General features: G+C 41.4%; 1 protein-coding gene across 1 annotated transcript in view; it reads left to right on the top strand.

The window, feature by feature from the left end:
- The window catches only part of SREK1 (splicing regulatory glutamic acid and lysine rich protein 1), a 1,533,788-nt gene that overhangs the window by 570,466 nt on the left and 948,218 nt on the right, over positions 1-15,104 (top strand). The gene's annotated exons all lie outside the window — the stretch shown is intronic.

Here is a 15,104-nt window from a genome sequence, read left to right as displayed (position 1 = left end):
GGATATCACTCTCCCTGATCTCTCACATGGTTTTTTTAGCCCTTGGATCTGATATCCCTGAGGGTGTCTGTTGGATCTGAAGACAAGTGGCTGTTCAACTCCGATGTTGGCCCTGAGTCACTCTGCTCTGATGCTTTTGGAGCAGGAAGACTTTCAGAGCTGAAGCATTGGTGCCAATTCCAGGAGGTTGGAGTTGACTCTGAAGTTATTGAGCCAACCTTGCCCCTAGGTGCTTCTGTGCTGAACAGCTTGGGTCTGACTTCCTCTCTGAGGTAGGGTTCTGGGGGAATTCAGGGCTTGTCGGCCCAGGGTTCTGCGTCTCTGGTGCTGCAGGCTTCTGTTTCTCCTAGATCCTCCACTTTCGAGGTAGTGGAGAAGGCTTTCTCTCTGCCAAGGTTAAAGATACCCTTGCCTCCCTTGGATCCATCTTCTCTTCCATGATTGGCTTTGAGTTCTGAGCCTCTCACCTTTATTCCACAGGGACCAGCATATCTGATCGAGCCACCAGTTAGTCCCTATAGACTTTGCTGCCACCTTTGATACCTCTCCAAAACCATCCCATTGATTAGGTTCCCTAGGAAGAGGACATGTAAGAGGTGATGCCTGGAAGTCCCTTCAGGAGTCTCTCGCTGAAGACACTGACTTTGATAAAGGGGAAGGGTCCCCCAGATCTCCAGCTGAGGATATTTTCTTTGGAGAAATGTCTGAAATTTTAAAACATAAAGGTGGATGTTTTTTTTCAAATGCCTTCCCAGGTGTTTCTGGAGGCCTTCGAGTCTGGCCCAGCTACTTCTTGGGTGACCTTTCTGGCTAATCAGCTAATTGATCTTGTCTCATTTTGTGTCTCACCATGCATGGAATGAACCAGATACTGTGGAGCCAATTCCCATGTGACTAGACAAATTTTTAGCCTCCCTCTAAGGACAGAGCATCCTGGAGTAAGGGTGTTCCTGTAGATGGTATGGTTGTAGCAGTAGCCATAAAAAAGAACTTGCTGAGCAGAGCACATCTGTCCCACCCCCTAACAGGGAGTTTAGGACCTTTGACAGATTTGGAAAGTGCATCTTTGCCTCAGCGGCCTCTGTCCTAAGGTCATTGAATTGTTTGGCACATTAGAACAGGTTGCAAAGAGATTTGATGAAGGAATTTGCCAAATCTATTTCTGGGTACATGTCCAAGGAGGACCAGTGTAAGGTTTCTTCACAGCTGGCCACCCTTCAGTCTCATGGATGCATTGGGTATGGATTGATTTCCCATGTTGGAGAGCATACTTAAAGGGTGGCAGGTTTGAGCATAGCCATCAGAAGGCAGGCCTGGATGCGCTTGTGCAATTTTGTGGAGCCTTTCAGGTCTTCATTCATCAGTGCTCCATTTGCTGGATCTTCTCTGTTTGGCCCAAAAATGAAGGAAGCACTCTCCAGAAATGAGCAGGCAGGAAAGACCTTGGGGGGGATCTGTTTCGCTACCCCTCATAGACCCTTTTCACAAAGTCAACAAGGCATTAGAAGTGTGTGGCTTCATAAATCCCAAGGTTCTTTCCAAGGCTCAGGAGGAGATGGTTCTGCCAGAGGCAGAGGGGTGAACTCTTAAGGAAGATGCTACCCTCGCAGCAGAGGTGGCATGAAAAGTGTTTCGGAGATATTTTTCTCTGACAAACCCTGTCAGCAGATTCCTGGGTGCAGAGGATCATATCAAGATGCTGTTTCATACAATTTTTCTCAAATTTCCCCCATAAAATTGAGGAAGATTCCTGATATTCCATACAATCAGAGGGATTCAGCAGCTCTGGAAGTAAGAAAGCTGCTGGAAAAGAGTCCTCCAAGAAATCCCCAAAGGCCAGAGAGGATTTGGAATTTACCCAAGATTCTGTTTAGGGCCAAAAAAGACAGGGGTCTTGAGACCCATTTTGGACCTCGCCAAACTAAGTTAGTATGTAAGAAATTCAAATTTCCAGATGGTCGTGGTTCATTCCATTATACTACTGTTGTGAAAGGACAATTGAATGTGCATGATAGGTCTTCAGGATGCATACTATCACATCAGAATTAACAGGCGCTCCAGTGGATATCTACGTTTCCAGCTAGGAGATGGTCATTACCAATTCAGAGTACTGCCCTTTGGTCTCACCACAGCCCCAGGGTGTTTACCAAATACATGGCAGTAGTAGCAGCTCACCTAGAACTGCTGGGATTCCAGGTGTTTACATATTTAGACAACTGGCTCCTGACTGCTCCAACCAAGCATCTACTTCTATAAACAAGAGACTTGCTCCAGTTATGCCACCACCTGGGCATCAGTCAACTACAAGTCACATTTCATTCCTATACAAAACCTGGAGTTCATAGGTGCTCATCTAGACCCAGTCAGTCAGATAGTCTCTACCTTCAACAAGAGTACAAACCCTATAAATGCAAAGAAGGAAAAAAAAAACGCTGAGACCCAAATAAATGTAGTAAGTGCTTTCGTTAACTCAAAATCAGCAAACTTCTTCAGACAATACTTGTGAATTAACACAGAACTTAAACAAAATAAATGACATCACCACCAATTAATATGAAGATACACTTCCACTTAAAGGGTTATTACTAGTTAATTTAAAAATACATATAAAATATCCTAAGAAAATACTATACACAAAAAATGAATATGTATACGAAATATAAATATATACAAATAAATACAAACAATTATCTATTAAGGGCTCTCTTCTTAAAATACTTTTAATAGTAACAAAATCATTAAGGCCCGGGGGAATCTGAGCATTCAGTCTCAGTTGCCAAATTAATTCTTTCCTCATCTAACTTCAAAGAAACTGGTCCACCCCTAACACTGTCATAAATTTTTTCAATGACAAGAAAGACAAATCCATATGTAGGATAATCTTTAATGTGGCTAGCTAAGGCATTATTCAAATTCAATTTACTAGTTTGATACAGATGTTCATAAATTCTATTTTTAAGGGGTCTTTCTGTTCTCCCGACATAAAAGGCAGGACAAACAGAGCAGGAACTCAAATACACAACACCCCTTGAATTACAGTTAAACCTACCCTTAACGTAATATTTTTGGTTATGTATGACAAAAGAATTCCTAACATTAATATATTTACACCAACGGCAAGCTCCACATTTTAGCATACCGCAGTGTGGAAAATGTTTAGGGATCACATCCTCAAAGATGCCTTTTAAATTCCTACCCTTTCTAAATATTACATTAAGATAGTCACCTACACTATTCCTATCAATATTGTCCTCCAAAAGAAAACACCAATTCTTAAGGATAGATTTCAACAAGGGGGCATCCAACGAAAAAGTAGTAATAAAACTCAATTTATCAAACCTTTGATTAAGGGAGACAGAAGAATGGTTAGAGCCAGGGGACTAAGTCAATGTAATCACCCATAGGTTCACCCCCTTCAATTCCTGAGAGGCTACTCTCCAAGATACCAAACATCCTTTCCTAAACCCATCATATCCTTAAATTCTCCTTTAGCCAATAAGTGTTTAAAAGTCCCTCTCAGTCTCTTAGATTTGATAAATTAAGTTTTATTACTACTTTTTATTACTACTATTTTGTTGGATGCCCCCTTGTTGAAATCTATCCTTATTAAGAATTGGTGTTTTCTTCTGGAGGACAATATTGTTAGAATTAGTGTAGGTGATTATCCTAATGTAGTATTTAAAAAGGGTGGGAATTTAAAAGGTATCCTTGAGGATGTGATTCCTAAACATTTTCCACACTGCGGTATGCTAAAATGTGGAGCTTGCCGTTGGTGTAAATGTATTAATGTTAGGAATTCTTTTGTCATACATAACCAAAAATATTACGTTAAGGGTAGGCTTAACTGTAATTCAAGGGGTGTTGTGTATTTGAGTTCCTGCTCTTTGTCCTGCCTTTTATGTCGGGAGGACAGAAAGACCCCTTAAAAATAGAATTTATGAACATCTGTATCAAATTAGTAAATTGAATTTGAATAATGCCTTAGCTAGGCACATTAAAGATTATCCTACACATGGATTTGTCTTTCTCGTCATTGAAAAAATTGATGACCGTGTTAGGGGTGGACCAGTTTCTTTGAAGTTAGATGAGAAAGAATTAATTTGGCAACTGAGGCTGAATGCTCAGATTCCCCCAGGCCTTAATGATTTTGTTTCTATTAAAAGTATTTTAAGAATGAGGGCCCTTAATAGATAATTGTATTTATTTGTATATGTTTATAATTTGTATACATATTCATTTTTTGTGTATAGTATTTTCTTAGGATATTTTATATGTATTTTTAATTAACTAGTAATAGCCCTTTAAGTGGAAGTGTATCTTCATATTAATTGGTGGTGATGTCATTTATTTTGTTTATTTGTTCTGTGTTAATTCATAAGTATTGTCTGAAGAAGTTTGCTGATTTTGAGTAAACGGAAGCGCTTACTACATTTATTTGGGACTCAGCGTGTTTTTTTTTCCTTTGCATTTCTTTGGTTTGTTGTTAACTTTGTTTTAAGAGTACAAACCCTCAGATTCCAGGTAAAAGACGTGATCTTGCATTCTTTCCCTCTAGCATGACTAGTTTTGCAAGCCGTAGGATCGATGGTAACAGGGATAACTTTAGTCACATTGGCCAGATGTATGCTAATTGAACAGTGGACCCTATCAGTTCATTGATCTATTCTTCAACAGCCCTTATGCACTCCAGTCAACAAATGTGGGAACCAGGTCTCATCCTTTTTTTGCAAGGCAGTGAGTGATGTCTTCCAGTCACTTTTTCATTGCAAAGCATGTACTGGGGAGATCAGTGTGCTTGCAGACAAAGCAAGTCCTTTCCGATGCCTCATGAGTGGTCTCTCAAAGTTAAAATGGTAAAAATAATTTTCTGTCAATGGGGCCAGCCATGTTGCTATCTCTCTGCTTCCCCCCTCAACAAGTGCAACAGATTCTTCACCCTTATCCCTCCTCCGGAAGAGTCCTTGGGAGATGCTGTAGTTCACAACTGGCCCCATGGTTTCCTCTTTGATTATCCCCTATTACCTCTTCTCTGCAAGTTTCTGCAGAAAGCCTACTTGTTAAAGAGCTCACTAATCCTTATTGCACCTTTTTAGCTTAATCAAATCGGGTTTCCCTTTCTGTGGTCTCACCTTCTATATCCCCCCTTTATACTGGACCTCAGTCCAGACCTCTTGTCTCACCTGACTGGGATAGCTCATCCGGACATAATAGGCTTCAAGCTTGACAGCATGGTTTAACAGTTCCAGTAATGACTAGACAGCCTAGACTCTTTCCTGGTTTGACATATCATTTTGTCCTGTCACAACGCTTTCCACTAGGAAGGTTTACAGAAGTAAATGGAAAAGATTTTCTATTTGGGCCCTTAAAATAGATTTGGATTCCTTTTCTGTCCCAACTTCTGCAGTCCTAGATTTTTAGCATCCCTCTTCCAAGAGGGGGCTAGGTTTTTTTTCTACTATTGAAGTCCAACTGGCAGGTACTTCTAATTTTCATTCTGGCAAAAACCACGCTTCTTTTGCTTCTAAGTTGTACAAGACCTTTCTGAATGGCACCTTTTTACTTAGACCCCCTATCAAGGACCCTACTCCTCCTTGGGACTTGTTTATCTTACTTCAGAGTTTTGACACAAAGTCCATTTGAACGTTTACGTCATATCAGACTTGTAAATTTTTGTCTTGGAATACCCTTTTCGTAGTTCTCATTACATCTGCTAGATAAGTATCTGAACACCAGGCCCTTTCTTCCAAGTCTCCATACCTGATCTTTCATAATGAGAGGGTGTCTTTATGTACTAACCCATCCTTTTACCTAAGGTGGCTTCTGAGTCCAACATTAATCAGGTCATCGACCTCCTGCTTTTGTTCCTAGAATTTTCCATTAATAGTGAATACATGCTGCATTTTTTGGACATCCACAGGCAACTTTATTTTTATCCAGCGATACAATAATTTCAGAAGATTTGGCCAATTGTTTGTCTCCTTTTCTCATAACATATTGGGCATGGCCATTTCCAAAGTGACTTTAGCCAAATGTTTGACTGACTGCATATCCTTAGTCTCTAAATCGAGAGATTTGTCTTTGCCTAACCCACCTAGAGCACATTCAGCAATGTCTATGGTTACCTCTACAACTTTTTGGTGTAGAGCTTTGATAGATGACATCATCTGTGCTGCTGCCACTTGGTCCAGTGCTTACCTTTATTGCTCATTACAGATTGGACCTGATTTCTAGAAACAGGGTTGCATTTGACTGTGCAGTACTCTGAAATATCCTTCCATGAGGACCACCCAAGGTCTGTCTAGCTGGGGACTCCCTCACATCATTTAAGGAATGAATGAAAATGATATCTGATTCATAAGCTATGTACTCACCATAGTGATGGATCTGTGTTAATTTTCATTCTTCAACCTTGCTCAACCCCACGTAAGTGAGACTGTGTGCACGGACCAAACCAAATGTATTGTAAAACACCAAAAAGAGTCCAGCACCATTCGGAAGATAGAGTCGTAGTATAATGCAACTAAAACAGCAAAAACAGCATACTGGTTTCGGCAGAACTTGCAGCCTTCTTCAGTGCATTAAATCATTTGAATCTATTACACATTTAAATAATCAATTGAGCCATACTAGGAGCTGATTGGTTTATGCCAGAATTAACTTAATTCATTAAGGCCAGGTTTGAACAGAGCCCCTAGCCTGACAATCCAACCAGATTCCTTATTTAGTATAGAATGCCATCCTGCTTTGTTGGATTTATGTCCTTGAATTTTATCAGTGATTGTGAATTGAAATTTAGCAGTGACATGGGTCATTGTATGTAAAGTGCATTAGAAATCCTTTTAGTTCTTATATCACTGAGATGTTCACTAATCCTGTGTTTTAATGGCCTAGATGTTTGCCCTGCATAAAAAGCTGAGCAAAAACAGGTGGCCAAATAGATGACCCAGTCACTACTGCAGTTGTCAAAGCATCTAATTTCAAAAATATGTGATGTATTGCTGCTGGTAAATTCTTTTGTTTTACATATATATGTACAAAAACTTCAGTGACCACAAGGGTTGCTACCCCACTAACTTATCTCCAAATGGGGTGACCTGTTGTGTGGTAGTAGGTGAAGAGTGTTTATAGTGGGTTAGATGGGAGTTAATAGTACGGACTCTTCTACATGAAAAAAGACACACTGGGGAAAGTATTCCTATTCTAGTCTCTCATTTGCCAACAGAATGTCCCAATGATTATTAATATTTCTAAAAGCATCTATATTTCTTCCAACTGTTGTAACTAGGCGAATGGGTTGGTGAGACTGTATGTACATCCTTGCCTTTGGGTCCCTTACCATATGTTAACTTTTTCCTGTCCTGTTCAGTGGCAAAAGAGCATGCCCTATTAATGTTATTTACATGAATAAACCCCTATTCAAAAATCGTTGTGTTAGGTCACTTTTGCTAATGTTGTAGGCTGCATCTGATGAACATATACGCTTGATATGTAGAAATTGAGATTTCGGGATATTTTGGATGATGTGGAAGGTGTGATGACTGGAGGCATATGTAGTTGTGTCCTTCGGCTTTATGTAGTAAGGTGTTAAATTGGGGGAATTTTCGATGAACCTGTGTTTCAAGTGTATAGTCATCCTGTCGTAGAATCTGGACGTCCAAGAATGTAATTGCTTTGTAATCATAGCTGAGAGTGAAATTAATTCCCCATTTGTTCTCATTTAAATATTCTACAAATTCCTCTGCATATCCAGCGTCCCCTCTCCACACCATCCAACAGTCATCCAGATAACGTCTCCAGATATCCATGTTATCTAGAAAAAAATCTACTTTTATACCTCCCATGGACAAACATGTCTCAGTCTTCAAAGAATGTGTGCTGAAAGATTTGCAATTTAACATGAACATACACACCAACAACAAACAGTCTCACTAAACAAGAACAAGGATGCCTTACATAAACTCAGCAATAATTATGACCTGGTTATTTTACCAGCTGACAAAGGTGGGGCATTCTATACCAAATAATAAGGAATCTGGTTGGATTGTCATTCTAGGGGCTCTGTTTAAACCTGGCCTTAATGAATTAAGTTAATTCTGGCATAAACCAATTCTCTCCTAGTATGGTTCAATTGAATATTATTTAAATGTGTTATAGATTCAAATGATTTAATGCACAGAAGAAGTCTGTAAGTTTTGCCAAAACTGGTATGCTGTTTTTGTTGCTTTAGTCACATTAAACTACAACTCTGTCTACCTTTCGAATGTTGCTGGACTAATTTTCATTCTTCCTCAACTTTCCACCCTCCTTAACCACCTTCCCTTTCTTTCTTGAGGATGACCAAGAGATTTTTCTTGGGAACCCGTTTATGTTCTTTGTGTTTCACTGTTGCAGTCATCACATTTGGGTTATTACTGCTGGCGTAGCCCTCTGCTGGCCTAAATACTAGAGACTTAGTATTTCTGCATCGGTTGCTGTCGCTTGAAGACTGATGTCAGGTCGTCAGTAGTATAAAGGAAGGCAGCCGACGCCATTACATCAGTCTGTATTGCCGTGGAGCCCGAAGCAAAAGCAGTTTGCACGAGTGCCGGTTGGCCGCTATCTGAGTTTCATTTCCAAATTGAAGTTAGTCTTTGAAAGCTAAGTACCCCGTTTGGGATCCTTTTTTCTTGCACTAACCGATGTCAGAAAAAGTTAATAATTGTCTCGCCTGTGGAAAGCAAATACCATACCAGGACTTCCACTCCTACTGCGTCACTTGTCTACGCCCAGACCACAACGTCCCTCGTTGGTTCTGTGCTTTGTTTTAACGCCAGAATTATTCATTTACAGTCCTGAAATTCTGATATGGCTTCTGTAAGCCATCTGACAGCAGACTTTCCGAAAAAACGTAAAGATAAGACTGAGACTGCACAGGACTAAACCTTCTGACAATGCTACCGCCAAGCTGGCTGTTAGTCCTCTGGAATTTAGTGAGGCACTTTCGCAGCCCCTGATGCCCGCTTCAGTTAATTCGCAGGCTTCTACCGAGACCCTTTCGGAGTCCGGTATGCCGCAGAACTCTTCTTCGTGTAAGGATCGTTCCTTTTTTGAGCTCCAGTTTTTTATTCTGCATAGGATAAACTGTTGATCTGATGTCAATTTTCATTCTTTAACTGTTGGGTTTGGATCCGAACCTTGGATTCAACTCAGCCATTACTAAAACTTGTGTTGACCAGAAAGCACTCGAGCCTCTCCCTTGCTCAAAATGCACCAACCCCTAACATACCCAGATCTCATTTGACTCTCTGTGCTAAGATATGGTCAGCCATGGCTCTCGAATTTCGATTGTACTTTTAAACAGATATGTGATTTTTTTTTTTTCCTACAAAAAAACTTTATATTTCTAATGTACTTTTTATCCTCTTCCTTACCCTCGTAAGTTAGTGTACCACTTTATTACCTTTGTTAGTTTTTCTACTTGTGCTGTTTTTAGACACCTCTGTATCTTTAATTACCACTGTTGGTAATATTTTTCCTTTATGACTTCCTCTTTCCAAAAAAAAAAAAAAAAATTGTCCTTTTGTTTTTTTTTTTTTTTACATTGGTATGGCTGAGAAGGGAACATCTGGGTTTAAAAATGTTTGAACAGTGGGTATAAGTTGCCTATCTCAAATGCACATACACTGTGTTTATTGTCTTGGTCCACAGCACATGCAGCAGGATTGCTCAATTTGTCATAATTTTAATTCCAGAGCACTTGTGGACATTTAAGAATAAGTTTATTCTAAATGTCTTTCTGCCATCATACTTCAGTGAAACCATCACTGGAGCTCAATCCTCCAAACTAAAGTCTAAGGAATCCGAAGTCTCTGATTCCTTCCACTTTCTCAGCTCCAAATTCGGACCCTTCCAGGAAGAGGTCTAAATTGTATTTGAGGAGGTCTCAAATCTCTCCCCCCTTGGATCCTTAGAAAAAGAGGTTAATTGATCCTGTGTCCTCGAGTCTGACCAAGTAATCTTCGGGTACAGTTGTTCTGGATCCAGCTTTTTTTTGCCCAGGACCCGATATTCTCATCTTAATCTGGTGGCTTGCAGGGTTCCTTCCCCCTTTATGGGAGGGCGCCATTCAGTCACCTTCCCTGACCTTATCTCGTTCATCCAGGAGTTTGAAGAAAATTTTGATAGGATGATGAGAAAGTCTCTCTCAGTTCAGTTCCTGATGGGTGTTACCAACTCGTACCACTTCGGGTCAGGAGGCGTGTCCTTCAACCGCACCAGCACCTCAGACTCCTCCTCTGAATCCCTCTGGTTGCTTCAGAGTCCCTGGAGATGAGTCTTGGGGGTCCATCTGGCTTGGATCCGAAGATAACCCTATCTTTGAATCTGAAGCTAACTCTATAGAGTTCCCCGGCTCTGACATCCTCTGAACCGGGGGACTCTTGGAGTTGAAGCTTCCTTGTCAGATCCAAGGAGCTGGGGTCGACTCAGGAGGTCTCAAGCCGTGTTTGCACTTCGGTGCTTCAGCACTGGACAGCTTGTCTCCAACTTCCTCCTTGGCGAGATTGCTTTCTGGGTGCGAGGAGTTAGTGGTCCAGAAGCCTGCCTTCTTGGTGCTGAGGTTCTTCTCTTTCTCCAGAGTAGTCTGGCTTTGAGGTTGTGAAGAGGGTGTTTTCTGCTCAGATAGGATTGACAGACCCAGCCCCCTCAGATTTTTAATCCAGCCCCCAAATGTCTCTGTGCTTGGAGCCTTATTTGACTCCACAGCGACAGCCAGCTCGAGACTTCCAGACTACCCACTAAGGTTTTGTAGGCTCTTCTAAAACTTCCCAGAGCACTCCACTCGGGAAGTTTTTAGGAAGAGAGCATGCAAAAGGAGGCACTTGGACTTTCCAAATGAGTCAGTCACTGAGGATACTGATTTCTATGAGGGTGAAGGGTCCCCATGATCACCTACAGAAGACATCTTTAAAATTCTTATTGAGAGAGGTGGTTGGACCTCAGCAACCCTTCAACAGAGGAGTCAGTATTTCTGGAGGCCTTTGGAGCTGGCCCATCTACCTTCTGGGTTACTCCTCCTGCTGAGAAGCTCATTGATTTGACCTCAGTAGGCGTGGAAGGAACATGACTCAGTTGAGCCAGTACCTAAGAGGCCAGACAGGATTTTGGCTGCACCTGTGGGAAAAGAATTTTGGGATAACGGGGTGCTCATGGATGCAGTTCGTGGTGGTGGCCACCCAGAAGGAACTTGCCGAACAAAGTTCCTCTGTTCATACTCTTAACAGGGAGTCTAGGGTGATGGACAAGTTTGGGAAGCGTGTCTGTTGCAGCGACCATTGCTCTCACTGAGCTATTTGGTACATTTAACTAGATTACAAAGGGACTTGATCAAAGAACTTTCAGAATTTCTTTAGAGACCATTCCTGCTGAGGCCCAATCATCTATGGCCTCTCAGTTGACTACCCTCCAGTCCATCTTGAATTCATCCATGAGGCTTATTTTGCATGCAGCCTTAGGTGCTTCAAGAGCAGCGAGTTCAAGCATATCCATTAGGAGGCATGCCTGAATGCACTTATGTGATTTTGTGGAGCCTTCAAGTCCTCATCAGTGTTCCCTTTGCTGTCAGTTCTTTGTCTGACCCCAAAGTGAAGAACACATTATCCAGGTGTAAGAAGGATGGAAAGACCCTGTCTGCAGTAGGTGTACGTTTTTCGATCCCTCAAAGATCCTTTTCTTGGAATCAATGAGGTGGTCAAAAAGTATGATTTAAGAAGTCCCAGGGTCCTTTCCAGGACACATGGAGAAATTTCCCCTAGGGGCAGAGGGGGGAAAACTTTTAATGGATATCACCCCCGCGACAGAGAAGGCCCACAAAAGCAGGGATCCAGAGAGCCTTTCACTGACTAAGCCTATCATCGCTCCTGAAAGGAGGACCGATTGTCGTCCTGTGGGGGCAAGTAAGTGGTTGATTATCCCTGCACCAAAGAGCCTGGTTATACATAAAAGATAATTGGGTGCCGATTATTTCCAGAGGTTATATGATGACCTTTTCCCTTCCACCCCCAATTTTATGCAAAATTCCCAATGTTTCACCCAGTCAGAGGAAAGAATCAGCACTATAAGTACAAACGCAGTTAGAAAAAAAGTAATCCAAGAGGTCCTGCCAAACCAGATAGAATCTGGAACTTAGTCAAGATTCTTTAGTGCCAAAGAAAACGGGACTGGAGATCAATTTTGGATTTCAGCAACTTGAACAAGTCAGTTTGACATGCAAAGTTTTGGATGGTCACGGTTCAGTCCATTCTATCCCTTTTAGTCAAGGATGACTGGATGTGCTCAATAGACCTTCAGGATGTGTACTGTCGCATAAAGATGAATTGACAATCCAGAAAGTACTTGTGCTTCTGGCTGGGAGCCAGTCACTACCAATTCAGAGTACTGCCCTTTGGCCTCACAACAGCCCCCAGGGTGTTTACCAAATGCATGGCAGTAGTGGCATCTTACTTGAGACTGCAAGGATTCTGGCTGTTACCATATCTAGACAGATGACTGGCTCATTACCACCCTGACCAAGCATCTACTAACAAGAGCGATGGATCAGGTACTTCAGATTTTTTCTCATCTGGGGATAACCATAAATTATGACTAGTCTCATTAACAGCCAACTCAAATTTTGGAATTCATAGGAGCGGTTTTCAACACATCTGTGACAGCTTCTCTTCTTCGCTCAAGAGTGCAGACTGCAAAATTCTAAGTCAAGAGAATAATTTGCAGTACCAATGTTTCAGCCTGTTTGATCCTTCAGGCTTTGGGGGTCAATGTCAGCTGCCATAATTTTATTTCCTCTAGCAAGGTTTTATATGAGAATTCTTCACTGAATGTTAGCAACACAATGGTCCATTCTTTACGAGAGCATGTCAGCACAATTAACTGGTTCAGGCATACAGGGGGTACTCTGGTGGTGGATTCATTCAGATCAAGTTCTGCAAGGCCATCCTTGGTTTACTATTGAAATGTCGAACGGCACTACATCGACTACTGTAGTCGAACACGGAAGTTCGAAAATAGTAATGTCGACGACAAAAAAACAATCTAGGACTGTGTTTTAACATGGGTCGAGGTAGGGGAGATGTTTGTAGTTCTGAATAATACTGAACACCTACCTCGACCCATGTTAAAACCATTCCTAGATTGTGTTTTTGTCGACATTACTATTTTCGAACTTCAGTGTTCAACTATAGTACAGTCGATGTAGTGCCGTTCGACATTTCAGTAGTAAACCCCATCCTTTCATTCTCCCACAGCCATAGTGAACACAGACTCTTCCCAGACCGGGGGAGGGGGGGGGCACTTTCTGGGAGAATAGTCCAAGCCACTTGGTCCCCCAAAGAGGAAACTTGCATATCGGTGTCCTAGAGATGAGAGCAGTACTTTTAGCATTGCAAGCCTTCCAGGGATGCGCTCTTCAGGGGACCGTTGCTATTCAGTGGGACAGTATGTTATTAGTTTGGTACTTTAACAAACAAGGAAGGACTAGATCATACACGTTGTGTCAAGAAGCAAGTGCGCAATGGGTGATCTCGTCCAACTGCTTTCTCATAGCAAAGCACATTCCGGGGAAAACCAACAAAATAGCAGACAAATCGAGCAGGTCCATTCTTCTACCTTGCGAGAGTGGTCTCTCAATGGGAAAATTGGAAGAAATGATTTTCAGCCATTGGGGCCAGCCTTGCTATTGTCTTTCTGCTTTTCCCCTAAATAAAAAATGCAGCAGCTTTTTTGCCCTAGTCCCTCCTCTGGGGGAGTCACCGAAGGACACTGTACTTCACAACTGGCCTCCCGGTCTGCTTTATGCTTACCCTCCAATTCCTTTCTTTCCAAAATTCCAGCAGAAAGCTGCTAGGTTGAAGAGCAAAGTCATCCTCATTGCACCTTGCTGGCCTTGTCGGATTTGGTTCGCCTTCGTGTGGTTTTATCTTCTTTGCCAGCCTTGGATACTGGAGCCGATTCCAGATATCCTGTCATGTTCGACACATGGTTTATCCAGATATCTCAAGTTTGGTTTCTCCACAATTCAGTTAATATCCAGACAACCGATGCTCTCTTCATTTGTTCATCATATACTTTTATCTTTTCATAAACCTTCAGCAAGAAAACTTTATTTACTTTACAAGTAAATGGAAAAGGTTTGTTTACTGGGCAAAACAAAAACATATTAACCCTTTTTCAGCTCCAGTAAGTAACATTTGGAAATTTTTAGCTTTGATCTGTAATGAGGGGCTGAGGACTTCTACTTTTAAGGTTCAGTTGGCAGCAGTGTAATTTTCATATTGAATTAGAAAATTCTTCTCTTGACTCTTCTAAACTTTGTAAAGCATTCTTGAGAGGGCACCCCTTTGTTGAGACCCCCGTGTAAAGACTCTGCTCCACCATGGGATTTGAACTTGGTACTGCAAGCCTTAATTAATTTCGCCTTCAAACCATCAGTGATATTTGACCTTAAATTGCTGACTTTGAAAACTGTCTTTTTAGTGGCCATTACTGTTAGAATTTCATAACTTCAAGGCTTGTCCTTTTAACCTCCCTCCTTGATTTTTCATAAGGATAGAGTTTTACACTAGGAAGAAATGCGTCTTTCCTTCTCAGGGTGTTGTCTGAATTCAATATCAATCAGTCCATTAATTTGCCAATATTCTTTCCTAAATTTGCAAACAAAGGTGATTATATGTTGCATTTATTGGATGTTTACAGACGATTACATTTTTATTTACATAGCACAAAAGAAATCAGAAAGATAGACCATTTGTTTCCTTTGCAAAATTGAAATTGGGAAAGTCAGTGGCAAAAGAAACCCTAGACAGATGGCTGATTTAAATTGTATCTTTTATTTATAACAGACTGGGTCTAACTTTACCAAAACTTGAAAGACCCCATTCAACTAGGTTATTGGCAACTTCAGTCTTTGTATCTAGAGCTTCCATGATTGAAATGTGCAGCTGCAACCTGGGTTAATCCTCGTACCTTTATCACTCATTACAAATTAGATCTAGTCTCAAGGGGCAGAACAGCTTTTGGCTCAGCTGTGCTTAGGAATATCATTCTTTAGAGTCCTACTGGGGTTCTAGGTA

The sequence above is a fragment of the Protopterus annectens genome, chromosome 2.part1, assembly GCF_019279795.1.
Source record: "Protopterus annectens isolate FY-2018-M chromosome 2.part1, PAN1.0, whole genome shotgun sequence".
Classification (NCBI taxonomy): domain Eukaryota; kingdom Metazoa; phylum Chordata; order Ceratodontiformes; family Protopteridae; genus Protopterus; species Protopterus annectens.
Note: the sequence above shows the minus strand (reverse complement) of the source record. Positions and strands in the feature narration are given on the sequence as shown.